The sequence below is a fragment of the Haematobia irritans genome, chromosome 1 (genome assembly GCF_050003625.1).
Source record: "Haematobia irritans isolate KBUSLIRL chromosome 1, ASM5000362v1, whole genome shotgun sequence".
Classification (NCBI taxonomy): domain Eukaryota; kingdom Metazoa; phylum Arthropoda; class Insecta; order Diptera; family Muscidae; genus Haematobia; species Haematobia irritans.
Window position 1 is genome coordinate 121,273,207 of NC_134397.1, and position 13,350 is coordinate 121,286,556.

Sequence of the window (13,350 nt, forward strand, 5' to 3'; positions counted from 1 at the left end):
TAAATTGTTTTACAACTTGTAGAAGACGTCAATTTATATCACCAAAACTAAATGAAAATTTCCTTTGCGAAGAAAAAATTATATTTTTGAATGTATCAAGGGCTCGCATTTGAAAACATAGGACACATAGTCACCAAAACTTCATTACGCTGCAGTAGAGTTTACCATTAGCGTAATAATTTCCTAACTGATTTCAGACGTATTCATAAAAAGTTAATCGACGTTTATAAACGACTGATAGACTATTTCGTGAAAAATAGCATTCATAAACGATTAATTGCTTACCAAACCTTTAATAAGTCTAGACCTACTGAATTCATACCTACCAATATTATGTAAATTTATCGCCATCTTAAACTTTCTTTTGTTATTTTACTGAGAAATGCGTGAAAAATTAGCTCGAGAAATTTAAAAGATGAAATCCATTAGATTAGTCATGTGTTTTTAATAACAATAGACTTGATATTCGAATATAATCCGGTTCGATTAATACCAATATCGATACTAACATATTAACTTATTATGAAATGTATTGTGAGTAATGCATTCTGTATAAATTAATTTATCCTGGAAAACTATGTTTCTCCACAAAACCATTAAAATTTTGACACTTTATTTTTATTAAGATCAACCGGATATCATTCGTTCTTCATCACTACGATGAAATGACAAGATATCAGAGAGAATAAAAACACAAGAGGACAAAAATTTCTCTTCTACAAAAACAACAAATGTCAACCGTATAGATGTCGCAGAATGCCTGCAGCTTTGGTATTACCGACGTTGCGGTCGAAGTGCTGTTTTGATAAATTGTTTATAAATGCATCGGCAGTTATAATTTCAAATTGTCTGCCAAAAAATTTAATGAAATGAAAACATTTATAAAAAAGTATATACAGCAGTAAGGTCGGCCGGGCCGAATCTTAAATACCCACCACCATGATCCAAATATTAGGGTTTCCTTTGAAATTTCAGGAGGGCTTGAGTACTTGGACACTTTCCGAAGATAAATTTAAAGATTTCACCTATGAGGACTATATCAGATTCTGGATTTATAAGAACCATTTTTGTTTGAGGTTTAGAGGAATCATTAACATCTCTTGTAAGTGCGCAAGAAAATTATAAAATAACGTCTTGATTTGAAATCTTAAATCTGTAGATTTTCACCCGAGAAGTAAAATCTGGAAATTTTATATTGAGTTTCAAGCAATTTTCATGATCAGTGCGCCTTCTATACTCTCAAAGAAGTGAAATCGGTCTATATGGAGGCATTACCAAATGGACCGATAAAAACTTAATCCGATACACGTCTTTGTGAGCCTAAAATACCAGAATATTTACAATTTCAGGCAAATCGGATAAAAACTACGGTTTCTAGAAATCCAAGGAGTTAAATCGGGAGATCGGGCTATACTAAAATATGGACCGATACTCACCGTTTTCGGCACACCTCTTTATGGCCCGAAAATACCTCTAGATTTCCAATTTCAGACAAATTGGATAAAAACTTCGGATTCTAGAAGCCCAAGATGTAAAATCGGGAGATCGGTCTATATGGGGGCTATACCAAAACATGGAACGATACGGACCATTTTCAGCACACCTTTTGATGGTCCTCAAGTACCTCTAGATTTGCAATTTCCGGCAAATTGCATAAAAACTGCGGTTTCTATAAGCCCAAGACCCCAAATCGGGAGGTCGGTTTATATGGGGACCATACCAAAATATGGACCTATGCTCACCATTTTTGGCACACCTCTTTACGGTTCTAAAGTACCTCTCGATTTCCAATTTCAGGCAAATATGATAAAAACTGCGGTTTCTATAAGCCCAAGAAGTAAAATCGGGAGATCGGTCTATATGGGGGCTATACCAAAACATGGACCGATACTCACCATTTTTGGCACACCTTTTTAACAGGTTGGCTGATAAGTCCCCGGTCTGACACATAGATGGCTAGTATTAAATGCATATTATTTTTATATAGTACCAACCTTCAAATGATTCGTGTCAAAATTTGACGTCTGTAAGTCAATTAATTTGTGAGATAGAGCGTCTTTTATGAAGCAACTTTTGTTATTGTGAAAAAAATGGAAAAAAAGGAATTTCGTGTTTTGATAAAATACTGTTTTCTGAAGGGGAAAAATACGGTGGAACCAAAAACTTGGCTTGATAATGAGTTTCCGGACTCTGCTCCAGGGAAATCAACAATAATTGATTGGTACACCCAGAGAAGGAATATGATCACCTCAAACATGTTTTAAGAGCAAAATGTTATTTTTGGGTGGTGACCATGTAACATGGTTTTCGCTACCATGTTATTTTCGCGGAAATCATGTATCTGATTTCGGCTAGCAGGTTATATTTGACGAGAAAATAATATTTTAGTGACAAACATGTTACATGGTCACCATACAAAAATAACATTTTGCTCTTGAAACATGGTTGAGGTGATCATATTCTTTCTCTGCGTGTATGCAAAATTCAAGCGTGGTGTAATGAGCACGGAGAACGGTGAACGCAGTGGACGGCCGAAAGAGGTGGTTACGGACGAAAACATCAAAAAAATTCACAAAATGATTTTGAATGACCGTAAAATGAAGTTGATCGAGATAGCGGAGGCCTTAAAGATATCAAAGAAACGTGCTGGTCATATCATTCATCAATATGCGGAAGCTCTGTGCAAAATGGGTGCAGGGCGAGCTCACTTTTGATCAAAAACAACAACGTGTTGATGATTCCGAGCGGTGTTTGCAGCTGTTAACTCATAATACACCCGAGTTTTTCCGGGTGTATTTTATTATGCGCATGCAATAATTTTCATCGATTATCTTGAGGAGGGAAAAACCATCAACAGTGACTATTATATGGCGTTATTGGAGCGTTTGAAGGTCGAAATCGCGGCAAAACGGCCCCATATGAAGAAGAAAAAAGTGTTGTTCCACCAAGACAACGCACCGTGCCACAAATCATTGAGAACGATGGCAAAAATTCATGAATTGGGCTTCGAATTGCTTCCACACCCACCGTATTCTCCAGATCTGGCCCCCAGCGACTTTTTCTTTGTTCTCAAACCTCAAAAGGATGCTCGCAGGAAAAAAAATTTGGCTGCAATGAAGAGGTGATCGCCGAAACTGAGGCCTATTTTGAGGCAAAACCGAAGGAGTACTACCAAAATGGTATCAAAAAATTGGAAGGTCGTTATAATCGTTGTATCGCTTTTGAAGGGAACTATGTTGAATAATAGAAACGAATTTGACAAAAAATGTGTTTTTCTTTGTTAGACCGGGGACTAATCAGCCAACCTGTTATGGTCATAAAATACCCCTAGATTTCAAATTTCAGGCAAATTGGATAAAAACTACGATTTCTATAAGTCCAAGACCCCAAATCGGGAGGTCGGTTGATAGGGGGCCTATATCAAAACCTGGACCGATGTAGCCCATCATCGAACTTGACCTGCCTGCAGACAAAAGACGAGTTTGTGCAAAATTTCAGCACGATTGCTTCATTATTGAAGACTGTAGCGTGATTACAACAGACAGACAGACAGCCAGACAGACAGACGGACATCGTTATATCGTCTTAGAATTTCTCCCTGATCAAGAATATATATACTTTATATAGTCGGAAATCGATATTTCGATGTGTTACAAACGGAATAACAAACTTATTATACCCCCGTCACCATTCTATGGTGGTGGGTATAAAAAGAACATTTGTTACTACAAAGTAGGTTTTAAATCCTATTTTCTTTACGTTTCGTAAAGTCGGCAGAGAACTGAACTGGGTGACGCCGACGCAAAACTGTATGATATTTGAGAAAAGTGCCGACAAAAACTGCATGATATTAGAGAAATGTTCTTCATGACTGCCACCTACTGACGCAGTTTCGCTTCACAGTTTGGTTCTCTTGTGTTTTTATTCTCTCTGAAGATATAACGACATGTGTTGCCACTTGATTACTAAAAGCGCACGCTAACTATATTGATGCTATTAATGATTAATGAATACCTATTTTTATACAAGGCTTATAAAATAAAAAGAGCGCGATAGCTATCACTTGTATAAAGTACACGTTAATATTTTTTTAAAAAAAGGCTGTTTGTGTTTAGTTTATCAAAAGAGGTCCGCACCGCTAAATGATAGTTATGATAACCATACCTGACTTCCATTCAGAAAACATAAGCTCTACATTTTTAGCAATGCAATCTTTCAGTTTCGGATCCTTGAACAAACATGGGTTTAGAAATTTTGCTAAATACCAAAGAAAAGATGTTTTAAATAATTTTGTTTTTTATTTTCACATAGAAAGTAAATGTGTACTTACGTATCTCTCTAAGAAAATCATCATCAGCATTTCCTGGTGCAGTAAAAATTGAAATTAAAAGAAAAACCAAGCAAAATTTCATAGTCGAACTCATTGTGCAAAAATCATAAATAAATATTTCAAATACAATTTTTATATAGGACAACACAACAAAATTTAATAAAAATATCCAGTACTTGATGCTAATCCACAAAATACTGATTTGTTTTTAAAAATTTTCAAATGTTTTTCACCCAAAATGGCTATATGGATAAATATAATTAGTACTGCGATTTAATAAAAAAAATAGAATGACAAAAATAAACAAAGATGGTGCACTTAGGACAACATATAAACAGGTTTTAATTGCAATTCTAATGTAATATAATTAAGAACATATCAACGCAATTTGTATGTGACAATAGACATTTGGGTTGTTTAATGTGCCAAAAAGAATTAATAATCCAGAAATGATGTTATCATATATTTTAGCCTGAACTGAAGTTGATGTACTTGCACAAGGCCAAATCGTCCAGAATTAAATGATTATATTAAATAAGATGTTGGCATTAATAAGGCTCAGCCACTTATCAAACTTCGATTTACAAAAAAACAATAATGTTTTTTCAACCGTAAACAATGTTTTTTTTTTTTAAAGAACAAAAATTTTAATCAAGGTTTTTAGCTCAAATTTCTCAGTTAATTTATTTATTATTTCTTGAAATTCAAAATGAGTTGCTCTAGTTTACAAATTTTAGGACAACACAATTTGCACAACATTAAGAACAAATTTCTTAAAAGTAAACATTTTCTAGAAAGCCGAATTAAATACCTGTATAAGTCTATTCAGTTCTTAATCGGTTTATGAATTGATATGCACCAAATTTTAAACGGATCAGATGAAATTTGTTCTTCAAATTTGGGGGTCGGTTTATATTTTAAAAAATTTTTTTTCGAATTCAGCAGATTAAAATACACAAGAAAAGTCACATCTCATCCAATGTGCATGAAAAGAATTTTATTTTGTAAACTAGTGTAATTAATTGTAAATTGAAACCATGCATTTGAATGTTAATCGCCGGTTTCGTTGTAAGGCTAACATGAAAAGTAAACACTTCAGATTTTCAAAAATAGCAAGTATATGTGGCCAAAAGTTCGACCAAGCCGCATCTTACATACCTTTCACAATGGTTTGCGTTTTGTTTTTGGAACCTAAATGTTCTAAAATTAACTAAAAATCATCTTCCTGGTGGATTTACTGAGTGGAGGCTCCATAAAAATAAGATTTGAATATAAATCTTATTTATGGGTATACCAGTTTAAAAATCCAAAGTATAACAGATACTTCAAATTAAAAAATGTTTTCCTAATTAAAACAAACAACTTTAAACCAAATATGTCAAATCCTCAAAATAAATGCTATCATATACGGGAAGTTTTTCGATAGTCAATCAAACGATTCAATATCGCAGTTAATTTAAAGATTTTTTCTTGTTTGTTTTTCTTTACTTTAAGGGAAATTTGCCTTCCTTCAAAGACATATGAACTTAATGGAGGCACGCAAATTTTAAAGATTTTTGGACTAAACTTAACGTAAAACATTTCTAAATAAAAATTCTTTTAATCAAAAGTAGTTTATTTTAAGATTGCATATGCATTTTGGATCAAAATTTTTGACAGTGTGCAGTTATCTACAATCTAATAACTTTCTTTTTGCCCACAGTTGCCGATGGCAACGTATCATAAATGTTCTTACCATTATCTTCTTCTAAAACACTCAAGTTGTGTAGGATGTTCTTCCTAAGTCACTACTTTTAATACATATCCAAATTTGCTCTTCTAGAAATAGACTCAACTTGTACGTTAGTAGAAATTCTTTTGAAGTACTATATAGAACTCCTTTGTTTTGCGCAGTTTTCGATACGGATATAAAATCCATTAAGGACATATAAAATAATGAATGTTTCCAAACCATATTTTGTTGTGAAAATAGGATACCTCATTTTCTGGATATCTGCACCAAAGTTCTTGCTTAAGATTTTCAGGGAAGGTTGGAGGTGGCGTCTATATGAAGATCTGGTACTTTATCTTCCCAAATATGATCGTGCAGGAAGACCTCCCCTTTGCCCGACATATTTTTTAAAGTACAGTGAAAAAACTAGACTTCTCCGATTTACTTGAAATTTACAGAGGACGTGGGGAAGACTATGAAGTTAATATGTTGTACCTGATGTTTTTGTATTTGGACGGGGACGTCCCCTTTTCTTGAAAATTTCAAAACTGGTTGCAGATGGCGTTTAGACAAAGATCCCCTACTTTATCTTTCGTTATTTGTTTTTAAAGTTAAGCGAAAAAATGAAATTGCTCCTAGCTAGTTGAAATTTACAGAGGTTAGATAATATTTGATCGTGAAGGGGGAACCCCCCTTGCCGAACCTTTAACAAATGGTAGAAATGTTCCACGATTTCCTTGAAATTTCAGTCAAGGAAATTAACGTCTCTTGTTAAAAGGAATATAAATTTATCCGATTTATAGGAAACGTCCGGCTGAAATTTGGTACTTGGTGTCAGCATATGATCTCTAACAACTATGCAAAAATTGGTCCACATCGGGCAATAATTATATATAGCCCCCATATAAACCGATCCCCCGATTTAGCTTTCGGAGCTTCTAAGAGAAGCAAATTTCATCCGATCCGGCTGAAATTTGGTACATGGTGTCAGCATATGATCTCTAACAATCATGCAAAAATTGGTCCACATCGGTTCATAATTATATATATCCACCATATAAACCGATCCACCGATTTGGCTTGCGGAGCCTCTAAGAGAAGCAAATTTCATCCGATCCGGCTGAAATTTGGTACATGGTGTAAGTATATGGTCTCAAACAACTATGCAAAAATTGGTCGAAATCGGTCAATAATTATATATCGCCCCCATATAAACCGATCCCCCGATTTGGCTTACGGAGCCTCTAAGAGAAGCAAATTTCATCCGATCCTGCTGAAATGTGGTACATGGTGTTAGTATATGGCCTGTAATGACCATACAAAAATGGTCCACATCGTTCCATAATTATATATAGTCCCCATATAAACCGATCAACTGATTTGACCTCCGGAGCCGCTTGGAAGACCAAAATTCATCTGATTCAATTGAAATTTGGAACGTGGTGTTAATATCAAACGCCCATGCAAAAATTGGTCCACATCGGTCCATAATTATATATAGCCCCCATTTAAACCGATCCCCAGATTTGACCTCCGGTGCCTTTTGGAGAAGCAAAATGCATCCATTCTGGTTGAAATTTGGTACGTAGTGGTGTTATATGATATTTAACAACCATGCCGAAAGTTATATGGGGGCTATATATGATCAGTCCATAAACATATATAGCCCCCATATAAACCGATCCCGAGATTTAGTTTTGGAGCCTTTTGGAGGAGCAAATGTCATCCGAGTCAGTTGAAATTTGGTACATTGTGCTGGTATATGGCCGTTAACAACCATGCCTAACTAGGTCCATATCGGTCTATAGTTATATGTATATAGCCCTCAGATAAATCGATCCCCAATCACACAAAAATTGGTCCATATCAAGTTCATAATTGTATATAGCCCCCATATAAGCGACCCCCATATCGGTATGCAAAAGTCCATACCGATTCGTAATTATTTGTAGACTTACCTATAACATAAATACCTTTTTTGTCTAATATATACCACGTATGGACTAACTCAGAATCTAGAAAACGATGTTAAGAAGTTTTAAGATACCACAACCCAAGTAATTCGATTGTGGATGTCAGTGTTGAGAAGAAGTTTCTACACAATCCATGGTGGAGGGCACATAAGCTTCGGCCTGGCCGAATTTACGGCCGTATATACCTGTTTGTTTTGTTCTTTAATGATAATGTGTCCGAAGGAAAACTATTAGCAAAAACCTTCTATACAAAAATAATTATATCTGTTCAGGGAAGGGAAACTCCCCTTTGGTATGGTGAAAAATCTAAACTTCCTCAATTTACTTGGAATTTATAAGGGACTTTGGGAATGTTATGAAATGAATGTAAGGTATATGATTTTTTGAAAACTTTAAGTTCACCAAAGTTCTTGAAATTTGCAGAATAGGATGCTCTCTAAATTGGAACTAGGTACTTATTGTCTGGTATTTGCACGGGAAGTGGAACTCCTTCTTACTATACTTCTTTAAGTAAAAAACTCAAATTTACATCAAATTGGCAGGCATATGATGCATAATTTTCCGGTATATTTATGTTTGAAAAGGCATCTTGTTATATTCGTCTTTTTAAGAACTTTTAAATATTTACTTTCACCAAAATATTTGACAGGAGTGTTTTTATGCAGTTGAAATTTTCAATAAAAGTGATCCAGCAATAAAAATAGGGTAACGCATTGTCGGAACAAAGTTACTTCGAACTTGATGAAATTTGTTCCTCCGGACGACAAATCAGGTCTATATAAGTGTCCTATATATAATAATCCTTTACTTGGACTTGGGTTAAATGGTGGTCATTATTTTAAGAACGTTGGTGAAGAAGTAAAAGTTAGTTCAATTTATGAATGAGGTAGTTAATTTTTTCCCATTGAACAATTAAATTTGTGTCTGGGTATTTACATGTAAAATTTAAATGTAACTCTCATTAAATTACAATGAACCCTAAAAATCTTGATTTTTTTTTATATAATCTATAAATTCACATCGATTACAAAACGTGATTGGAGAATATTTAATTAATATTTTCGGTTTGGGTGATTGTAGTAATAATTTGTTAATATTTATGAACTTAGTCAAGTTCAAAGACTTGCTCATTATACCCGAATCAAAAGTATTATTAGGCTGAATATTAAATTTGAATTTGTAACAATTCCCAGCAAAAAACATTGGAAGTGGTCCCACAAACATTTCTTTTAAAGCCCATCCCAGAATCCCCCATCGATTTTTTTCAACTTCCGATGCAGTCCTTTTGGACAAGTCCACAAACATATCTTCTAAAGCGCATCATGAGATCCCCCAATAATTTTTTTCCACTCCCGATGCAGTCCTTTTGGACAAGTCCACAAACATTTCTTCTAAAGCGCATCTTGGGATCCCCCAATGCTTTTTTTTCTACTTCCGCTGCAGTCCTTGTGGACAAGTATTAGAAAGTCTATTTTAAGTGCAAATTTTTAACAATTAAATTAAAAAAAAAAAATAGAAAATTAATAAAAAAGTAAAAAATAATAATAAACAAAAAAATAATTTCATCCCCGCTGGGATTTGAACCTATGCCGTTTGACTTTTTCGCTTCCATGGAAGTTCTTTTGAGAAGGTTTTGCAAATTACGAGAATTTTTAATTTTTTTGTTGATTTTTAATAGAAAAAATATAATTATACGAAAATATAAAAAAAACGACGCATAATATAAAAAAAAAAATAATTTTTTAGAAAAATAATTGATAAAAAATTGCCGCTGGTAAGATTTGAACTTGCGGCGTTTCTTATTTTTTCGTTCATACTAATAAAGAACATATCGAGAAGCAATTAGAAATTATTCCTTGGTGTCGTATTACGATCATATCACAAACATTTAAATTAACCTTTCGACGCTTTATGTTCAATGGCGTATGTGGCTGAGTGTGCTAAGCCGTTCTGTTATGGTGCCATCAAACCCAGGTTCAACCCCTGGTCGGAGCGAAAAAGTTTTTCAAATTGTAAGAAATTTGATAATAGGAAAATAATAGTGTAATAATAAATATGGTTGAAAAAAAATGAAATTGGTTGAATTTTTTTTTTCGCTGTTTAAATTTCTTCAAATTAACTTCCAGGGCACAACTTCTAAAGCAATGCAAAGGATCCAAAAAGGGAGTACTTCCGTCCTATGACAAGTCCATATAAAATTCATTGGAAATGATCCAAGTTTGCATTACTTCCGGATCACAGATTGGGGATCCAAAGTGCTTTTTTGGAAGCTCTTTTTTTGCTGGGAATGGATACATATTAGACTTGTTGGAAAATATGTTGTTTAATTCGTAAAATTGGATGATTTTTTTTTAAATACGGATCGATGTATACCAATCTTTACTCATTTCAAATATGTCCTTCAACATTTGAAATTTAAAGCAAATCGGACTAAAATAAAGAAGCCAAATCAGGGGATCGCTTTATACGATGGCTATATCACAACATGGATTGATTTATACCAAAGTGGGTTTAAATTATTTGTATATTTACATTTTCTCGAAAAACGGAGAAAAGCAGTATGAGCAAGAAGTCAAAGAGGGGGATGGCTTTACATGGGCCTACATTGAAGCAATGTACTGAAATAGTCCATCGTCGAATTTGATGTGCCTGTAGACAAAAAAAAATCGAATTTGTGATTTGTTTTCTGCTCGATAGCTTCAGTATTGAAATCTGCGATACCCTTTGGGAAATTGGGAAATGGCAAATTGCTACTAAGGGAGGTATCACAGGACCGGCACTTCTCCAGTTTATCGCAACTTATATTGCTTTATGTACTACTGTAATGTATTTTGCAAATCTTGATACCATATCCTTTTAGGCTTACGAATGAATGATATCTTAACAATTATTTGAAAGTTTTCTGCCCGATACATGAACCGCCTACAACTATGCAACGAATGTTGTCTATAGTAGGGAAAAATCGTGGTGATTTAAATTAAAACAAGTGATGACACATTTCAATTTAGAAAAACTTACACAATTACATTTAATTTGCATTTTTATACCCTCCATCATAGGATGGGGGTATATTAACTTTGTCATTCCGTTTGTAACACATCGAAATATTGCTCTAAGACCCCATAAAGTATATATATTCTGGGTCGTGGTGAAATTCTGAGTCGATCTAAGCATGTCCGTCCGTCCGTCCGTCCGTCTGTTGAAATCACGCTAACTTCCGAACGAAACAAGCTATAGACTTGAAACTTGGCACAAGTAGTTGTTTTCGATGTAGGTCGGATGGTATTGAAAATGGGCTATATCGGTCCACTTTTACGTATAGCTCCCATATAAAGGGACCCTCAGTTTTGGCTTGTGGAACCTCTAACAGAAGCATATTTCATCTGATCCGGCTGAAATTTGGTACATGGTGTTGGTATATGGTCTCTAAGAACCGTGCAAAAATTGGTCCACATCGGTCAATAATTATATATAGCGCCCATATAAACCGATCCCCAGATTTGGGTTCCGGAGCCTCAAAGAGAAGCAAATTTCATCCGATCCGCCTGAAATTAGGTACATGATGTTGGTATATGGTCTGTAGCAACCATGCAAAAATTGGTCCACATCGGTTAATAATTATATATAGCCCCCGTATAAACCGATCCCCAGATTTGGCTTGCGAAATCTCCAAGAGAAGCAAATTTCATCCAATCCGGTTGTAATGCGGAACATGGTGTTAGTATATAATCTTTAACAAGCGTGCCAGAATTGGTCCATATTGGTCCATAATTATATATAGCCCCCATATAAAACGTTCTCCAGATTTGACCTCCGGAGCCTCTTGGAGGAGCAAAATTCATCCGATCCAGTTCAAATTAGGAACGTGGTGTTAGTATATGGTCGCTAAAAACCATACCAAAATTGGTCCAATCACACAAAAATTGGTCCATATCGGTTCATAATCATGGTTGCCACTAGAGCCAAAAATAGTCTACCAAAATTTTATTTCTTTAGAAAATTTTATTTCTATAGAAAATTTTGTTAAAATTTTATTTCTGTAGAAAATTTTGTCAAAATTTTATGTCTACTTTGTCAAACTGAATTATATACGTTGGATCGATCTTTTTTGATTTAATATATACCACGTATGGACTTACATACGTATGGACTTACAACAAAATATGTGAATTAAGTACTCCGGGGTTCAAACTATTGCAGTATACTGGTAATGATGTAATTCGAGCCTGTATAATTGCTAAAAACGAGCTTAACTTGTTTCTGCTTCCTTCAATGTGCAATGCAGACACTGTCGTTGCCAATTTAGAAATAGCCAAATGCAAATATTGGGTATCTTCGGTCTATATGGGACATGACAGGGAGATGCCTCCATGTGCCGTTAAGACCTTAGTTGAGGAGTCACTGAAAACAAAGACGAAACTCATTATGGGATGCGATGCGAATGCGCATCATAGTATATGGGGAAGTAGTGATACTAATGCAAGGGGAGAGTCGCTAATAGAGTTTATTTTGCGTACTAATCTGGTAGTTTGCAACAAGGGAGATGCCCCAACCTTTGTCACTAAAAACAGGCAAGAGGTTTTGGACATCACCTTGGCCTCGCAAGAACTGAATGAAATGATATCTGAGTGGCATGTTTTAAGTGAACACAGCTTCTCAGATCATCGCTACATCAGTTTCAAATTTGATGTTCATATCACCAAGACCATATTTTCGCCAAATGTTAGGAAAGCTGACTGGAATAGGTATAGGGAATCGTTCAATATGATGATACCGGAAATAACAGAGACAAATATGAGAAATGTGCAAGATATCGAACACGCAGTGGAGCGGATTACTAAGGCCTTCAACATCTCACTGAAAGCTGCATGCCCTAGAGGAAAGCCAAGGGGGAAACATCGACCACCATGGTGGTCTACGGAATTAAGTAATATGAGGAAATCCTGCAGGAAGCTCTTTAACAAGGCAAAGTCCACCAGAGCCCCTGAGGACTGGGACGCTTACAAGAGGAATCTGAGAGGATACAAGCGAGAACTGAGAAAGGCTCAGCATAACTCTTGGAATGACTACTGCAGCAGTATTGAGAATACGTCCGAGGCTTCCAGACTACGGAAGGTTCTAGCATCCACCAACTCCGCTCCAGGTTTCATTAAAACATCGGAGGGAAATTGGACAACGTCCAGTGAGGAGACGCTGGAGGTACTATTGGACACACATTTTCCTGGAAATCAGACGGTTGAACCATGTACTGGCGGTGCCACAGTTGCTCAGCGGTCGTTTCCTGTCGAGGAAATTGTATCGGAAACTAGAATAAGATGGGCGCTAAATAGCTTTGG